Here is a 19,851-nt window from a genome sequence, read left to right on the forward strand (position 1 = left end):
CGGTGCCCCACTCGTGGGCCCCAGGGGGTGATTTTTGTACCGACGCATGCCGTGTTCAGACAGGACACCCAGAGGCTTGCTTTAGAACTGCACTATCCAATATGAATGCTGCTAGCCATGTGTGACGATTGAGCATTGGAAATATGGCTAATCTGAACTGAGATCCGCTGCTGTAGGTGTGACATACATACTAAATTTTAAAGTCTATCACAAGAAAAATAATATGAAAGGTCTCATTTACAATTTTATATTGATTACATGGGTTCATGACAATGCTTTAGAGAGAGTGGGTTAAAGAAAACATTATTAAAATTTATGCCTGCTATTTCTTTTTCATGTGACTGCTAGAATATTTATCCATATGTATGTGGACTGTGCCAGGCTAAGGGTGTTTGTGATCTCAGATACCTGCTAGGCCAGATCAACCTCTACAGAATTCTTTCTTTTTTTTCCTCTCTCTCTCTCCTTAACTGATACAAAGAATGTAGTTTATCATTCTTCTGACCCTGCCATCCTTATTGTCATTAGCCATGAAAGTCTCATCTCCAAGCTTTATAATTTTCTTTCTTTATTTCTCATTCACTGTCTTCCCTATAAACATCACCTGGCATAATTTTAATATATCTTTAGATATATAAGCATCCTTAAAAGAAATTTAATGTTGATTTTACATAAATTCTATTTTTCTTATTTAAATAAGATAGAAAGATAACAATGTAATTTTATACTCATATCTGTGAATAGGTAAATAAGGAAAGAATAACAACTATTTTTAGATGTTTAAGGTTTGAAGAAAAGGGCCTGAGAGCTAGGACCTGTTCCTCTTCTCAAACTTGTTATAAGGATAAACTCAGGCTGTCATTCAATAATAAATAATAATAAACAATTATAATTTATATAATTATAATTGATAATAATAAACAATTTTTATTTTTAAAATATTAGATGAAAGTTTACTTTCTTAGTAACCTTATTAGTAAGGTATTATCCATAAATGTTAAAGATGTTGAAAAAGGAATTAGAGCTTTTATTTTTCTAAAAAAGTGAGTTCAGGGTATTATTATATTCATCCAACAAATATATACTGAACACATCATTTGCCTAATACTGTTCTAGCTACTGGGATTAGAATCTCTTAAAATGTAAATAAAATAACATGGAATGAAATACAGGCAAAAACTCTGCTTCATGGAGCTAACATTCTAGTGGGGGAAAAGAGTTGCTTAAAAAAAGAAGTAGAATATATATTAGCAAGATAATAAAGTTTTTAAAAAAGGAGCAAGGACAGCAGATAGAAAGCATCTGAGTGAGGAAGGTTTACAATTTTAAATAGGGAAGGGAAACCTTCAGAAATGACATTTGAAGGAAGACCTGAAGAAAGCAAAGAACGTATCTATGTGGATATCTAAAGAAAGACTGTTTAGGTCAGCTTGTGCAAAGGCCCTGAGGCAGGATATGCTCAAGAGAGATAGCGAGAAGACCAATGTGTCTTAAGTAGAATTAGTAACTAACAAAAAAGTATATAAACAATTATACCCATCTGAAGGTATGGAAGCTTACCAATAAGATACTCATTCTAAGGAGTTTTCTTTCACTCTACTGGTCAGAGCTAATTTTGTTTGAAAGTGGTGATATAAGAAACTCCCGCAGTAAAACAAAATGTCTTCTGCCTACTAACCTATTCCCTCATCTGTCACCACATTCGTAATTTAACTCTTCAAATCTTTAGGTTCTCCCCAAAACAAACATTCCATCTATTAATCAAGTGTTAAGGATATATAAATTTTTTAATATAAAAGATATTTTAGCTATGATTATTAAAGTACACATTTGTGTGCCCTAAGGCAGTATGGCATGGGAAGGACTTCTGAAACAATTCTGATAAGAATTATTATATAAAGTAATGTTGCTGGCATACTTATCAAAGCAGACACAAGATTTCTATTTGGGAAGACACAAGATTTAAAGCTAAATCAAGGTATAAAACAAAATGTTTTTATACTTGCTATTTTAAAACTATTATTATTAGCAGAAGTTGTAGTAGGCATCCACACCATTCATTCACTTGGGGCGATTTATACTGACAGTAAATGTATTGCCATTAACAATTACTAGACATTCATAAAATTGAAGAATTTGGTGTACATTGTGTTAAAAGTGTGGGCAAATGTTCTTTGTCTCAACAAGCAATTTCTAGGGCTCTTTGTATATCACATTGATATAGCTTTCCACTGACGGCTATTTTAATGTTTAACTTAATTTTGCTATACTTACTCCAAACTTCTTAAGTTATCCATATCTATTATCTGTTTAGACACATAAGTATTGTGGTTTTTAATTGTTAGCTCCCAAAGCCCAAGGACCATTTCTACTTAACTCAGTTTATAGAGTCTATTACCAGCTGTACCTTATAATAATGATGGGAGGATGATGGAGATGAGGAACAAAGAGAAGAGCAAGGTAAAGATAGTAATTTAGTTGTGTACATACAAAGCATTGTCGTTTTTTACATCGAAGTACTTAATCCTTAAAACATTGCAGCTGATGTGTGTTCCTGTTATACAGATGAGCTCATTGGGCTACAGGGGGCTAAGCGCACACTTTCTCAGCAGTAGATCTGGGACTCAAGTTTTAATTTTTTAATGTAAATGCCTATGTGCTTCCCACCATGCATCTTGCTCAAATACTATTCAATTATTATCTATTTTTTTACTGACCACCAACTACCTATCAGGCTTGACGAGAGTATAGGGAGTATTATTCAACTTCAAACTCCAAGGCGAAGGGCCGCCTAACACCACCCTCATCCTTTGTTTCATTCGGCATGTATTCCAACAGCAGTTCATTTCATGGGCACTCAAAACTGGCAAAAGAAATCTTTTTGTCAAACCAGTAAGAGTCCCAGAGCACATAATTCTCAGTTGGCCACATTCCCTCACAGTGGAGTAATTTAGTTCAGCCTTCCCTTGCAAGGGTCTACCGGTGATTTCCTACCTGTCCTTCTATGCTTTCCTCAGCCATTACAAAACCAGCACCTGTGTGTGTTGTCAGGGGTGTTTTCAGACTCAAGTCCACAGGTGGGGTTTTGTTTGTTTTGTTTGTTTGTTTGTTTGTCTAGTTTTGGGTTGGTTTTTTTTTTTTTTCTCTTTTGGGCCATAAAGTGAATATAGCTAAACTTGCTTTCTGGTGACTAATTTCAGGGGCTATTTCCTGGTGGAAATTTCCTGACTGAAATGCTTGACAAAAACAAGAGGAAGCTAGCACATTTCTCTTTTATTCTTGGTTGTGCTTTGACAGTTTGAAGGATTAAGGGATAACAATGAGAGTAGTTTTTATTATTACCCAAGGTTTACCGTGTCTTTCTCACCATTCACAGTGTCCCTGTTGGAATAAATGCTGATGACTACATCTGTTGTGTTATTTAAAGTAGATCTTTAAGTCAAAATGAGGATGTGTGCATATCGCCTCATTTTGAGCTTGCTTAATGTTTCTAACCATATTTTAGAAATAAATCCCAAATGCTTTTTGCTAAGTGCATTTCCCTTTCAATTTTAAACCTATGTGTATTTTAAAGGTCATTTAATCCGCACATTTCCAGTTCCTCTGGTCTTAAATCATCACTGTGTTATTTTATGTAAGAGGTACTTACTGTCTCAAGAAGCTTTTGGAGACCTTTAAAACCCCTAGACATTTTTTTTTCCAAGACCAGAAGTTCTATTTTGTCAAGGGTAAACAAGCTTAAAGAAAACCAAGATCTCAGCCTGTTCAATAATCCAAAAGTTCGAATTTCGGAGAGGTTGAAACTTGGCGAGATGCATTTTCCCATTTGTACCTCAGTCCTCTCTATTCTCTTCTAGTTTAGGTCAAAACACATGGAGAAGATATCCATATCCGGCAGAGCACTCCTCAGTGACATCTGTGTCGGAGGAGTGTCCTGGCAACTGGCAACAGGATCCTCACCCCCCAGGAAAAGGGAGGGCTCAAGGCCCCAAATAATAATCTGTGACAGATTGCACATTACCAAAAGCTAAAAGAAAAGATAATAGCAAAACATTAAACATTGCTAAATGTCAAAAGAAAGACTACTGTAATTTTTCCCCTTGGGACATGCAGTTTTAGAATATATTAATATGCATACAAATTTAAATTTATTTTTATATTCAATTCAAAATTTTCTAATTCTAAATATGTAGAACCAAACAGAATTAGTTGCTGGCATGACTATGTTTAGAATGAAATCTACAATTCCTGGTCACTGGAGGAATCGAGCCAGCAGGGCATGCCTAGAATAACAGCACTGGCTTCTCTGGGACATTCTTTGGGATTTAGGAACAGTTTTTCTAATGAAATGAAATCTGGGATTCGAGACAGACATAAGGATGTAGAAATGGTGGCTGAGAAATTTGTTTGAATATTTGCTCTGCTTCTTAATATGTGGCCTTAGGCAAGTGACTTAAACAATTTGGGTATCTTTCTTCTCATCGCAGAAGTTAGGAACATTTACTCTGGGTTTTCCCCGGTTCCCTCTAGATTTAATATTTCATGTTTCCATGACTCTAACATGAACTGTGCCCAGGAATGGGGTTATCTGATGGTCAAAACCAAGAAAAATCTTGGCAATTTAATTACAATGAACTCATTTAGGAAAAGAAGGAAGATATGTGGGATAGTAATTGGTTTGGGGCAGAAAATAGCTCTCCCAGCACTATTTTCAATGGAAGGAAGAGTTCATCTGAAGGTGTGGCAGGAACGCAGAAGGCAGTTTCATCTGTCGCAGACAAGGTGACCACAGTTTCAGTAAAGGACCCCAGAGAGATGCAAAATGCACAACAAATGTAAAACAGTTTATATACCGACCATAAGTGGCAGAATACTACGGGTCTTTCTGGGTCTTTTCGTAGTTTTTGTCCTTCTTTAGAAATTCATGTTATAAGTTATGATTATTGCAGTAAAGCCAAGTTTTCACCGGCTCTAGCTAGATCTTCGTTTAGGGAGCCTCAGCTCACTGCCAGCTGCACACTGCACTGTCTGTCCGCATTTGTGAGGACGAGGCTCCACTGTCCCTTGATCACTGAGTATTTGTGAGGACGAGGCTCCACTGTCCCTTGATCACTGAGCCACAGATACACACTGTGCTCAGACCTGCGCAGCACACCCTTCGCACTTTCCATACACTTCCTGTGGGAAGAGGGTCTCGGTGTCTTGCACGTACATTTGTGGAGCAAATAGCTTGAAGCTGATGTCAAAATGAGGCCTCTAATTGAGGATCCTGTCCCAATAAAACTATTTTGTGAGAGACTGACTCTGACCTGACATTTCCTGATCTCCAATGTCCTGAAAAGGCATGGGAGGCTGTTACTCTGACAACCAACTGTTCTTCAGGACTGAGTGACCCCTGCAGAGGGTGCCAAGACAGTGGGCCCAAGGCCAGGAGCCTGTCTCAGGGCTGGGGAATGCGGGGTGAGGAGGCCGCACAGGGGCAGGGCCCGAGGAAGAGACAGCCAGGGTGCTGAGGCAGCCGCTGTGCTGGGCCACTGCAGGAGCAGGAGGCCAGACGCCGAGCAATCCTTACCTTGGGAAAAATCCTAGTCTAGAACTTTCAAGTCAGCTTGGAGCTCTGTGCTTAAGAAAGGGTTTTGAAGAATGATACGTTTAGCTCATGTAGCATTTGCCAGCCTTCAAAGCAATATTTTTTCTTTAAATTTCCAGGCATGCTTAGAATAGAAAAGAAGCTGGCACCCCCATGCCAGATTTAATAAAAACATTAGTAAAGTTAACCAATGTCTCCCCTGATTTAGTATCAGAGTGACTCTTGTAAGCTATCCAGATCATTTTATAAAAGGACAGTGATTTTAAGAATACCCTGAGAATTATCCTAAGAATTTAGGAATACCCTGCTCTCCCCATGTATTTGCATTCAGTAAACTCTAAGCTTCTTAAAGGGCGAAAACGAGGACTGAAATGTCTTTGGGCACTGGAATGTCCCTAGTACACTGCAGGAAGCATGAGATATGATCAGTCAGTACTTGTGGAAGGTATGTGTTTAGGGTTTTTTTTTTTTTTTAATTTTTTATTTTATTTTATTTATTCATTTTTTAGAGAGGAGAGAGAGAGGAGAGAGAGACAGAGAGAGAGAAGGGGGGAGGAGCTGGAAGCATCAACTCCCATATGTGCCTTGACCAGGCAAGCCCAGGGTTTCGAACCGGCGACCTCAGCATTTCCAGGTCGACGCTTTATCCACTGCACCACCACAGGTCAGGCGGTATGTGTTTAGGTTTTATTTAATGATTATATTTTCAGATAAAAATAAATAAATCTGAAATTCCTCCCACTCGTGGAGCATTATGAAAACTGTTTTTTGTTATGTAAGAGTATTTTCTCAGTAAGAAATGTACCCTCTTGGGGAAAAAAGCACAATGCAAATTCAAATTAATAATAAAACTGTACAATATGTACCATATGGCCAAAGTTGGCCTGAGTCACTCACTGGAGAAAACATTCTAAAGTTTGGGAAAAGTCACATCCTTGGTGAGTGAGTGTGTGTGTGTGTGTGTGTGTGTGTGTAGCTGTGTATGTTTGTGGGCAGGAGACCCAACATAAACACTTTCTTTCCCACAACTTAAACATACACAAAGTACTTAAAATAGTTTCATACAGGGGTGGAAACCATTAGCATCACAGGATCACTAAACAATAGCAAACCTCTGTTAGTCCATGATCTTTCCTTATTCAAGAGAACTGTAAAATAAAAACAAGACTGCAAGGGATCAATATTTTCCAAAAGAATAGCAACTTACAGTATTAGAGTATTTGGATTGCTAAGTGCCTTCAATTTTCTCTGTGTTGCAGTTTTCTGCTTCCTTCATTGTGAAACCTTTTCACTGGATGTGTTACATGGGATGAGCTTGGGTGAGATAATAAACAGAGAGGAAGGCTGCAATAATGTATTTCAGTTAAGAAGAAGCACTTGAAAGAAATTGGTTTTGCTATACACATGATGTGAGCCAATCAATAGTGGTTTAGTCTGACAAGCACTGTCAATATCCATTGTCACAGTTCAGAAAGTCTTTAATGGATAGTTCTTCAAAAACCAATGATTTCAACACATGTTCAAAGTCTTGAAATACACTCTACCTGGTAGAAATTAATCACAGATAAACTCACGGGGCTGTCTACAGGTATTTTTTTTAACTGAGAGCCAAATATCAGTCAATTAAATTTTAATGTATATTAATATGTATTTAACTTTTTGTGAATAAATATTGAATTGATGCAACTACTAAGGGCATAATATAATAATACCAGATATGTTGTAATTGCCCAGTAAATGTTGACAATATGAGAAGCACTAGGATGAAGGGTGAGAAGGACACTTTTTATACCACCTGTTGTGTTCACTTACTGATTATTACAACCATGACTATGAACAGGACATCTGTCATACCCTCACTATTCATAGTAATTGTTAGCTTTTATCGAATGCTTATTATTCACTATATTTTACAGAGTGTTTGGCATGTATCAGAGCATTTAATTTACACAACAATCCTTGGGATAGATACTGTCGGCCCCATTTAACAAATTAGAAAATAGAGGCATAAGGAATCTACATTGCTTGAATAAGTTTCCATCACTGATGAGCAAACAGACTTAAAATTCAAAATCCAATACTTATATTCAAGAGAGAGATGGAATGCACATTGTTTAAAAGGAACAGTATTGCCCTGGCCGGTTGGCTCAGTGGTAGAGTGTCGGCCTGGCGTGCAGAAGTCCCGGGTTCGATTCCCGGCTAGGGCACACAGGAGAAGCGCCCATCTGCTTCTCCACCCCTCCCCCTCTTCTTCCTCTCTGTCTCTTTCTTCCCCTCCCGCAGCTGAGGCTCCATTGGAGCAAAGATGGCCTGGGCGCTGAGGATGGCTCCTTGGCCTCTGCCCCAGGTGCTAGAGTGGCTCTGGTCGCGACAGAGCGACGCCCCGGAGGGGCGGAGCATCGCCCCTTGGTGGGCAGAGCGTCGCCCCCTGGTGGGCATGCTGGGTGGATCCCGGTTGAGCGCATGCGGGAGTCTGTCTGACTGTCTCTCCCTGTTTCCAGCTTCAGAGAAATACAAGGAAAAAAAAAAAAAAAAAGGAACAGTATTATTTATTGGAAGGAGGCTATATATTATCAAGTCTTGTCTACTTTCTTCCTCAGTGGTAATCCTGAACTGATATTCCTATGAAGCAACCTTCTGGAATAAAATAAGCAGATTTGGTGGCTGGGCATAGAGAAGAATGAGATTTCCTGGTTTAGCTGAGATAAGAGCTAAGGGGGCTATAGATGTGAGTGTATGTGCTTATCCAGGGGTAGTCAACCTTTTAATACCTACTGCCCACTTCTGTATCTCTGTTAGTAGTAAAATTTTCTAACTGCTTAACAGTTCCACAGTAATGGTGATTTATAAACTAGGGAAGTAACTACCTTATAAAATTTATAGAGCAGAGTTACAGCAAGTTAAAGCATATAATAATAATTACTTACCAAGTACTTTGTGTCAGATTTTCGCTAAGTTTGGCAGAATAAATCTTTATAAAACAATTTACTATAGTTAAATCTATCTTTTTATTTATACTTTGGTTGCTCCGCTACCGCCCACCATGAAAGCTGGAATGCCCACTAGTGGGCGGTAGGGACCAGGTAGACTACCACTGGTTGTGGGCTAAGTATGCATCTGTCAGTACTTGAGAAAGATTGTATGATGATGGAAGTCAAGAAGAAGTACTAAGAAATTGAGAGACCTGGCTAAGTCACTAAGCATTTTTACTTAAAAGGGAGCCTCAATCCCCTACTCTACTTCTCTGCTTCAGTATTCACACGGGTTTCACTACACATAGCAGCCTGGCACGTAGTGAGCGGCTCTCATATTCACTTTCTGCCTAGTATCAGAAGAACTCAGTTTGTGTTCATGGGGTTTATGGCTGTGTGAGACCCTAACACCTTCTTAAGTTCTTCTGACTGGCAGTGTAGAGAGTATTGAGCCATTAATTCTATTGCTGTCTTATGATTCACTAATCTCACTTAAGGCAACCCATTTTCCCTTTTACATCTGCAGTGATAGACTTGAAGTTCTTTCAGTCAGCAGTTCAGGTAGATCAAATGATTTAAGATCTCAGGTTGGAAGTACTTGACTACAATAGGAGGTGACTGCCATCTCTCTATGTCCTTAGTACATTGACAGCATTGCCAGACAGATGGAGAGGAGACCAACAGGGCAACTTGAAGTTCCCACGGACTCAAAATCAGACAGCTCTGCATTTCATTTCTGGTTCCGCTGCTTATTTGCTACATGGCTTAAACTCGCTAAATTTCAGATTTTAATCTGCAGAATGGACAGCAATAAGAGAAGTTACCACATTATATGATATAAGGATTAAAAGAGATGCCTGTAATATATATTTTTCTAACCTAGTTCAAATTTTAGGTTTGAAAATTACAGGTACATTGTAGCACATTCTTGATTACACAGAGGGCCAGGAATTTAGACAGTGAAGAAAAAGATTCAAACTTGTCATACATTACTTCCCTCTGTACCCACTTCGAATGCAGTATCTGTACACACATTTTCACAAAGCGACAAATACACACACATACACACACAGTAATGCAATGGTAATGCTCGCTGTTTATGGAGAGAAGATTTAAATACCACCCACCCAATTCAAACACTGCTAAACATGGTCTCGTATCTGAGTCAGTATATAAAATCAGCACTGAATTTTTCTGATACTCTTAAATATGAATATTATTTCATTCTCCAACTTGACTTTTTTTTTCACAGAAATCTAAGTGTTAATTTCTGAAAATCTTGCCATGCTCTTACTTCAATGGCGGAATTACCATGCCTACAACTCCACTGTTCTGCTTTTTATTTTGTTCTCTGTAAACTGATGTTCACATCCATCTAAAAGACTCTCTTCACTTGCTTGGACTGCGGCCTGTTTTCTATCACTGGGAGAAAGCCCATTCCTGTGTTCCATATACAATTTTTTCTCGTGGAAAACATATTTCTACTACATAGTGCCCTTTGTGTGGATTGATGCCCTATGTTATTTTTTTTCTTTTTTGAGTAATTTTACTTTCAAAATAAGCTACTTCCTTAGCTCAGTAACCACTTACCTTGTTAATAAATTTATCAGTTTTGAATAACTCTCAACTGACAAAGTTTGACTGACACTTTATCTATAACAAGTCAAGATAAAATATCTAATCGACAAAAGATGTCTTGATGATTTGAATCTTTACTCCACATCGTACATTTATCTGATTTTGTTTTAGGGAAAATAAAAGTCATCATATGTCTCTGTATAAACCACAGGTTTTTGCTCTTTGAGTTTGTTTTCTATTTTTCTGAATATGTAGTATTTCCATAACTTTTGATGCCAAGGTGTTTTTAACTGGTTCACAAAAAGAAAACAGCTTTGAAGGAAACAATTGAAGAAAAATTACATATGTGGTGCCATTATTAAGTATTTTTACTATAGTATTAAAGCTGTCACTATCGTCATTGTCATCACATAACCATCACTGTAGTTATTCATTAAATAACTCTAAGCTATGTTAAATGCTATAATAAGTAAACAAAACACCACTTGATGCTGTAGAAATACAATATTAACATCAACATACTCATATTTTCAGCAAAACAAAATTATTAAGCCCATACATAAAAAGATAACGAAGGATTTACATCATAGACATGAGACATGAATACATTAGATGTAGAACACATGGATACATATATTACTTGGAAAAGCAATAATGGAATTTCCATGTGGCAGAATGACAGGAACATGACAATAAACTGCCAGCTCTTTATTGACACTGAAAATGCAAAAATATGGTTAGTTTTCACTATTTAAACTAGAGAATTCAGTCTAAAAGTAAATGTTTTTCATTACATAAATTCTCATTCCTCTTTAAATAGGTAGATAGAATAAATATGAGTCATTGGGTAGATCAGACCCTTCTGTTTTCACTGATCACTTATATTTCTACAACGTCAAAGTGGGAATTAAGTGGTTAAAACAAAGTACTGCTGTTAAAATGCCCCGCATTTCCACTTGCAATTATTATTTCCAGATTTAGTCATGATTTGTGTTTCGAGTTAAGTTACTTAAAGTTTCAGTAACTCAGTTTCTCAGGCTGCAAGTTGGGGATTGAAATGATGACTTCTATTTACAGTGAGCATGTGAAGAAAGAGTGATTAAATGAGCAACAGTACATCGAGGCCCGATTTACCCTTTCTGCCACTCTGACACAGGGAGTTATGTGCAGAGTTTTGCAGCTCTAAAACCACATGCTGGCGAGGGCAAAACAGTATTTATTACAGCTTCATGAATTTGCACAAGCGGGTATGCCCTGGAAAAGAATCAGGCAGGAGGCTGAAAAGAAATTTACTAAACTTTATTCCTCTTTTCAATCAATTTTGGGCACGGTGCTCTTACTTCTGGAATTTAAAAAGTGGTACAACAGGGTAATTTGGAATACAATAAGGTTGTATAGGAAAATATGAGTAGAGACAATTCAGTACTTTGTTATGTAATTCATGTGATGGTTTGAGAAGTGGTTTGGAATCTCTGGGGATTAAGAGCCTGATATAACCTTATTTTGTCATTTCTTTCTGGATCTCCCTCTCTGGACGCTGCAGTGTGGTAAGACGATCTCACAGAGCAACAACTGCCAGCTTTGCTCTGAACATCCTTCTCGACTTGCCATGTGGGGAGCTCTCAGCTGCTGTGAGAGTTCTCTGTCTGTACATGGGATACTGACCCCTATGTACAACTTCACACAAAAAAGTGATAAGTAGCCTAGAAAGTTGTTTGTGTTAGCTTTTCTCTACTTTCCTTTAGCAACATTTCTGAATGTTGGCTCTCCCAGTGTTTCCAAATTTAAAAAAATAATAACAACATGTAACATGGGAATACCGCGAGAACAGCAGTTTGGCAGAAAACAGGACTATTTCAAAACAAGGTCCACAGCAAGAAAAATTATGGCACATGTACAATTCTGGATCATATTTTCCAAACTGTTGGATTCTGGAAGATTTAAGGGTTTTCTTTTGTGGTTCCTATCCCTTCACAGAATGGTAGTTGATTCTGTTTCTCCCCCGTCCCATTACTAAAGTTGGAAAATAAACATAAAAAGGACACCCATTGCTATAAACATCCTACCTCTAGAGGTGGTTTTAACACCATGATAGCTGTATCAGGTATAAAACTTGTGTTGGGCTAATGCCTATTTTCATAGGTAATGATATTTATTGAAGATCATCTTAAATAACCCAAGATCCTAACTATTCTCTGGTGAGCAGCTTTAATACCAATTAAATCTCTCAAATGGTTAAGAATGGTGCTTAAAATTAATGCCTTTAGCTTCTGTGTATTGAGACTTAAATTGCACATTGTTATTCACAATTCTTAGGCTTTGAAAAAATATCCTATTTGTTTGCATCTGAAAGAAAAAAATCACCTATCAATGAGGGGGAAAAGAGAAAAGTATAAAGGAAATAAAAGTAAATTCTAGAGTACCTGGAAAGTGAATCCAATTCAGGTTAATTTTCATGAGGTGAAAATATGTAAAATTAAGAGTGGTTCTTCTGTAAATCAGATTAAATGCTTTGGAATTTAAACCCATATCTTATTCTCTTTTCATTTTTGAATAAAAAGTTTAAATGGGAATGGAAAAAACTGCTCATTGGCTTAACATAAATCTTTAAATTGCTGTAAGCTTCACCCTCAAAAAGTAGTGGGATCTCTGAGGAAAAAGAAAAGGCTGAATTCTATTTTTCATAAATGATGGATTATTGTACCACACTGTGTATTTTCCAGTAAAGTGTCCTTTTATTTGCACTGTATGATTACAAGTTTCTAAAAGTATGCATGGGGTCACTTGGGTGCTGTGGGAAAATGGAACACTGTTCTGTTAAAATCAGTAGTGAAATCAGAAGCAAACTATGTCCTGATTATCATAGGCATGTGTTTAAATTCTGCTTTCCTTAATTGGTTATGTTGTATTTACTTAAAATGAACAATTTGGCAAGTTTTTCTCCCTTGACAACAGAAAAGTATAAACTGTTTTATAAGTTTGGCTGTTAAAATCAGATTGTAAACCACAATATTCAAATATTTTTAGTGCTCTTCACAGGGACCCAGTGACGGACTTTGTTTTATACTCACGTGTTTTTTATACTTTTAGCCTCTAATTATAGGGCTTTCCAAGTTAATTGGTTAAAAAAAATGTACATTATGCTTTATAGTCATCTGTTGATTTTAACTTCTACATAACTCACCTTAGAACAAAATGAGTGAAATGAATGGTGGCAAAAACCTTGTAATCTGACTTGTCATCTGAAGACAATTATTTATGGCATCAGGAAATGGAAGTTGAAGATCTACTCTGTCTTCAGGCAAGTCATCATTAGAGGCAACTTTGGAGAGTTGGGTTATGTTGAAAATTCTGTAATGATATCCAAATCTCCTCTAGTTCCTCAGTCTGTATGAGAAGGAAACAAGATAAAACATTTGAAAATGTATTTTTATTTTCTTCAAAAAATCAGTACACTTTACAGACATTTCTCACATGTAGAGCCAGACCGTGTTATTGAAAACAAAATAATGTACATATTTATTTCTATAATTAAGAATACTATCACTAGAATAGCTAATGAGTTCCAAAAAGCCGTAACTCACTATTTAATTATTTTCATAATCTCACATTTATATTGTGTGTATTTTTATTTGCCAAGTCCCTCCTTAATCACTTCATTTTTACTGGTTTCAAAAAGACAGAAAAAATGTGCCTTTTACCCCATATTGCTTGGTATTCTGTTATGGACAGTGAAAAGTTTTTGTGGTGGGACTAGAACTAAAAATGTTACCTTTGATAACATATGGACATGTGAAGTAATTATTTCATTTCATTTTAAAGGTGGACTTGAAATAAAAATTCCTGTAAGGCAGATTTTTTTCTGAAAGTTTTAAGTGTTCCTTTCGCCTCCAATACAGACCCCAGACCCCCTGGGCTTTAATGTAGTTATCAGCTGAAACAGGTCACGTCCGACTGGTGGTCGTGGCAATGACTGGACCCAGATGGAAGTTGATAGGATATCATGTAAGCACAGTGTATTCGGCTGCTCAGAATGACTCTTCCAATCATACAATTTTAAATCAGTTAGTGCCTGATATTCATGGTCCTGTAAAAGCAATTGTTGCTAATAGCACTTGCTATTTCTCCAAAACGACCTGAGGTCAATTTCTCCACTAAGAGCTAACCTTAGTCTCTAGTACTTTATAGTTGTTACCATGCTGTGTTATAATTACACAGGCCATATGCATTTTTATTCACAACAGTTAAATCCAGCACTGCCATGCATATAGTAGGTGGTCAATGTGTGTTTGTTTATTTTTTTATCATCTAGCAGCACTATCCAGAAATACAATATGAGCCACAGTTGTAATTTAAAATTTTTTAGTAGTCACATTTTAAAAAGTAACAAATTATAAGTTTTAATCATATTTTAGGCTTTGGCTGGTTGGCTCAGTGGTAGAGCATCGGCCCTGCCTGTGGATGCCCTTGTTAGATTCCCGGTCAGGGCATCAGAGCACACAGGAGAAGCAACCACCTGCTTTGCCACTCCTCCTTTCTCTCTCCCTCTCTCTCTCTCTCTCTCTCTCTCTCTTCCTCTCCTGCAGCCATGGCTCGATTGGCTCAAGCGAGTTGACCTTGGGCACTGAGGATGGTTTCGTGGCCTCAGCCTCAGGTACTAAAAAAATAGCTCCATTGCTGAGCAATGAAGTAACAGCCCCAGATGGGCTGAGCATCGCCCCCTAGTGGGCTTGCTGAGTGGATCCCGGTCAGAAGGCATGCAAGAGTCTTTCTTTCTGCCCCCCCTCCTCTTACTAAAAAATAGAAAGATAAATAAATAAATAATATATTAAATTTAGTAATATATTTTGTTTAATCAAAAGTATCTAAAGCATTATTTTTTCAATCTAATGATGCAAGCATTTCAAGTGACTAGTGGCTACCATATGGGACAGCAGAGGTCTAAAGCAGTGCTTTTTGAATTATTTTCAGATACACATAAAAAAGTATCTCACCAGTTCCACCGTAGTAATGTCCTCAGTTCTCGAAAATGAATTTCAGACGTGATAGGCAGATAGCAAAATAAGCAGTGGTTTATTGGCAAAGGGAAAGTATGCTTGGAAGAATTCCAAGTGGGCAAATCAGAGAGAACCAAGTGACCTGGTATTTTATATAGTCAGTTTTTGTTTGCTTGGCCACCCTTCCCATCTCCTGGACCCTCCTCTCCCACCCTCCTCACTCCTCCACCCTCACTGGTTTGTTACTGCCCATCAACATGTGAGCATCTTTGTTAGTAGTGGGAGTTGTTTGGCCTGTGCTGTTCACATTTTGAGACCATGCATGGCTCCTTTCTGTCATTTTGTACTTTTACATCTAGTGACCCCTGTGGAAAGTTGCATAGTGGTCATGCCTTATTTGTTAGTACCTTTGCACATGCTCGTCACAGGTGTGTAAATGCCCTGAGCCTATCAGGAACTTGAAAACTCCAACCAGCCATCTGATTGTCAGCTAATGGTATGTTTAAGGTTAATATTTCCTTTCCCTCTCTGTCCCCATACCCAGCTCATGTCTGACTAGCAACCTACTCTAACAATAACATTTTATAGCCCACTGGAGCAAATGGATAAGACTGCTTGTAGCCAATGGCAACTGCCCCAGGGACCCAGGATGCTTTGGTCCTGCTCAATTTCCATGAGAGCTGATGGGAAGGAAAATTTTTTTCTCTACTCTCAAGGTTCTTTCATCTGATATAGTAATTTAGTAGACATGAGACAGATTAGCAAAAGAAATTGCTGAATTCAATTACTTACAAATGTAAGGAGCCCTGCATACATGAGAGAGTCAGAAACCCCAATCCCTACATACATGAAAGGTTCAGAGAAAAAAGGAAATTGAGGTATAGACAACATTCTAAGCTAGGGATGAGAAAGTGCACTTTGGTGCTTCCAAAGGTCATTTCCGGGAGAGCACAGTTTAGTAATTATTAGTTTGCTCTGTCATAAAGGTATGTAAAAAGTAACTTCTGGTGATAATTCTTATCATGGGCCAGCTTCCTAGTTTAAATTCTTCCAGATAGTTAAGGAGTGAGCAGAAGTCTCTCTCGAACCTGCTAGGTTTAAGTTGCCTTTATCTCAAAATAATCTGCGTACCATTGAAGTATACCTTGGGGTGGCTCATTCTAAACCTGTAGAGCATTCAGAAATCTCACCCTATAAAACCATTCTGATCAGCACAATAGCTGCAAAGCTCTGGTCTACAGCAGTGATTCCCAACATTTTCAAGTAATAGACCAATTAACTCATTTTATGTAATAGAGGTTGTACTCTTACAACCAATTCATTTAAAAAATAGGTAACATGATAGACCAGATATGCATACATATATATATCATATATATGCTATATGATATATATGATACTTATAGAGAGATATCTTATAAACAGATGTTCTTAAAATAATTTTATTCACTTATTTTTATTTTTTACTTTTTACAGTTCCTTTATATTTTTTCAATGTTTGAATAGACCTTGTAACACCAATAAATAAAAACTTAAACAGGTCTTATAACTTTGCCCTTCAGTTCAAGACAGAGATTCTCAATAGGCAACAATTTTGCCTCCCTTTCTCCCTCCTCAGGAGACATTTGACAATGTCTGGAAACATATTTGATGTTCATAATTAAGAAAGCGGTACTACTGGCAAGTCATGTAGAGGCCAGGGAGGGTTCTCAACATTCTCTTCTCCAGCACAGGAAAACCCTATAGATCAAAACCAGAAACAAACAAGCAAAAGGCCTGTCTGAACTAAAGTATGAATAATACTAAGGTTAAGAACCTTTTTTAAGGCAATATAGAGTATTATGGTTTTTTAAGTGGCAAGTATTGTCTTAATTCGGTATTTAATAGCACCTAATCTCCTGTGATAATCAAAACTTCTAACTTAATTTAAAATGAAAATGCCACTGTTCACCTAACTAGGAGGAAGGCAGGATGTTTTTCTCTCTTTCCTAGCCTTACACTTCATCCTGACTGCCCTTCCTCCTAAAACAAGTTTGCAACAACTTTGTGGTCAAAGCTAGGGTAAGGAGGCTGCAAAATTGTTCTTACTTGACCCGTTATAAAAAGGTTTCCCACACTCTGGGCCAGGCAGACATTTTATTTTTATTGAAGTTATTGGGGTGATATTGGTTAATACAATTACGTAGGTTTGAAGTGTACAATTCTATAGTCCATCAGCTGTATACTGTATTGTGTGTTCAGCACCCCAAGTCTCCTTCCATCACCATTTCTCCCCTCTTTACTCTCTTCTAACTCTCCCAACCCCTTTCCCGCTGGTGATTACCATACTATTGTCTGCGTCTTATCTAGAGGTTTTTTTTTCCTTTGCTTTATTAATTCACCTTTCTTACCCAGCCTCCAAACCCCCTCCCTTCTAACAGCTATAAGTTTGTTCTTTGAATCTATAAATTTTTTCTACTTTTTTAGTTTTATTTTATTCATTAGATTTTGCATATAAGGGAAATTATGTAGTATTTGTCTTTCTCTGTGTGGCTTATTTCACTTAGCATTATACTCTCCAGATCTATTTATGCTGTCACAATGGTAAGATTTTCTTCCTTTTTATGGCCAAGTGATATTCCATTGTGTAAATGTACCAAGGGGTCATTTCTATAGTTTGTTACTATAGTTTGTAAATGTACCACAGCTTTCTTATCCACTCATCTACTGATGGGCACTTCAGCTACTTTCAAATTTTCACTATTAGAAATAATGATGCAATAAAGATAGGGGCACATATATTTTTTCAAATTAGAGTTTTGGGGTTTTTCAGATATATACCCAGAAATGGAATCTTTTGGTCATAAGGCAGTTCAATTTTTCATTTTTTGAAGTAACTTTATACTGTGCCCACAATAGCTGTACTAATCAGCATTCCCAGCAACCGTACACAAAGGTTCCCTTTTCTCTACATCCTCTCTAACACTTGTCTGTTGATTTATCGATGATAGCCGTTCTGACAAGCATGAGGTGATATCTCATTGTTTTAATCTGCACTTCGAGTAGTGATGAGCACGTTTATATATGACTATTGGCCATCTGCATGTCCTCTTTGGAGAAGTGTCTCTTCAGATTCTTTGAGCATTTCTTAATAAAATTGTTTTTCTTTTTTTTGTGTTGACTTTTATAAGTTTTATAAACTCATAAATTTTGGATCTTAACTATTTATCAGATGTATCATTGGCTATATGTTCTCCCATTTGGTGAGTTCTATTTTCATTTTGTTGGTTTCTTTTACTGTGAAAAAACTTTTTAGTTTGTTGTAGTCCCATTTGTTTATTTTTTCTTTTGTTTCCCCTGCCTGAGGCAATATGAAAGGGAAAAAATTGCTATAAGAAATGTTTGAGATTTCACTGCCTATGTTTTTTCTAAAATTTTTATGGTGTTCAGTCTAACATTTAAGTCTTTAATCCATGTTAAGTTTGTTCTTGTGTGTGGTGTAAGAAGGTGGTCTAGTTTCAGGCAGACTTTTAAAGGCAGACAGTCTCCCTTAGGCACTTTGGTGGGTTCCTTGGAGACCCCATTAGAAACATTTGACTTCAAATCCTCTATTTCAGGCAATTTATTTTTTTAAAACTTCAGTTCCTCCTAAGTGTCTTTTTCTCTTTATTCTCCTGAGTTCATCAGGAAAGAGTGAGATGGCTCAAGTCTAGCTTCCTTAAAACTAGAAGTTAGCAAAATGTTTTGCACCCAATAATTATTTTTAAAATTTATTTGATTGAAACCTTTCTACTTTCAGTGAGTAACTGACCTCCTGATATTTTTATTTCCCTTCCCCTTCCATTCTTTTACCAATACTCCAATAAATTAGAATACCAGAAGAAAGGTCTGTGAGACTGGCCCCATGTCCAGACTTGATCTTGGATATGTTACTATCTTCTTTGCCTCCACGTCTTCATCTATAAAATATGTAGACTTATTGTATATATTTCAAAAGGTTATTGTAGGACTTGATTCAGTAAATTTTGGCTGAATATCATTATGTGCTAAACAATATTTGAGAAATTAAGGACACATTAGTGATCAGCATTTCCAAAAGTAGATAAAATTCCCTACCCATATGGAGTTTACATTGTAGTAGAAGAAAGTTAAATCATTTTAGATGCTTGGGAGAATAGCAGGCACATAGTAAGGTCTCAGTGCATTTTAAATATATTCTTATTAACTCACTTTTGTGATTGGCTTATTTAAGGGGCGACTTGAGAGAAAAAGAGGTTCTTTGTACCTAAAGTACCTTAAGTCCTCACATTTTATCAATAATTGGGTTATAATTGTGAATAGCCCATTTAATATTTCTATCTTATAGAGATAATAAATATCTATCAGTCATTCATAATAACATAACTGAATGTATTTAGACTTTATGCTTGATGAAGGTCCAGACTTTTAGTGCTTCAGAAAAAGAAATCACTTTGGGTTAACATTAAAAAAAAGGAGATTGACAAAATTATTTGGGCAAGCAGGACCTTTGAAAATGCCTGAATTACCTACAAGCAATACGTATTTATAATTAATGAAAATGAACTATTCTAAAGTGTTTTCCCCCTTGTGTACATAAGTTTTTCTTTGAACATAATTTTGTGTCTAGATACAGATAGGTAGAATTATCTTGCAAAGGTTATTATGTTAATTATGAGGGAGTAAAAGTGAAAATTAACTGTAACTATACAGAGCT

The 19,851-nt window shown here is 36.9% G+C and overlaps 1 protein-coding gene across 1 annotated transcript in view; it reads left to right on the forward strand.

Moving 5' to 3' along the window:
* Positions 1-19,851, forward strand: part of ARHGAP15 (Rho GTPase activating protein 15) — a 697,775-nt gene that overhangs the window by 394,563 nt on the left and 283,361 nt on the right. The window lies entirely within an intron of this gene.

The sequence above is a fragment of the Saccopteryx leptura genome, chromosome 7 (assembly GCF_036850995.1).
Source record: "Saccopteryx leptura isolate mSacLep1 chromosome 7, mSacLep1_pri_phased_curated, whole genome shotgun sequence".
NCBI lineage: Eukaryota > Metazoa > Chordata > Mammalia > Chiroptera > Emballonuridae > Saccopteryx > Saccopteryx leptura.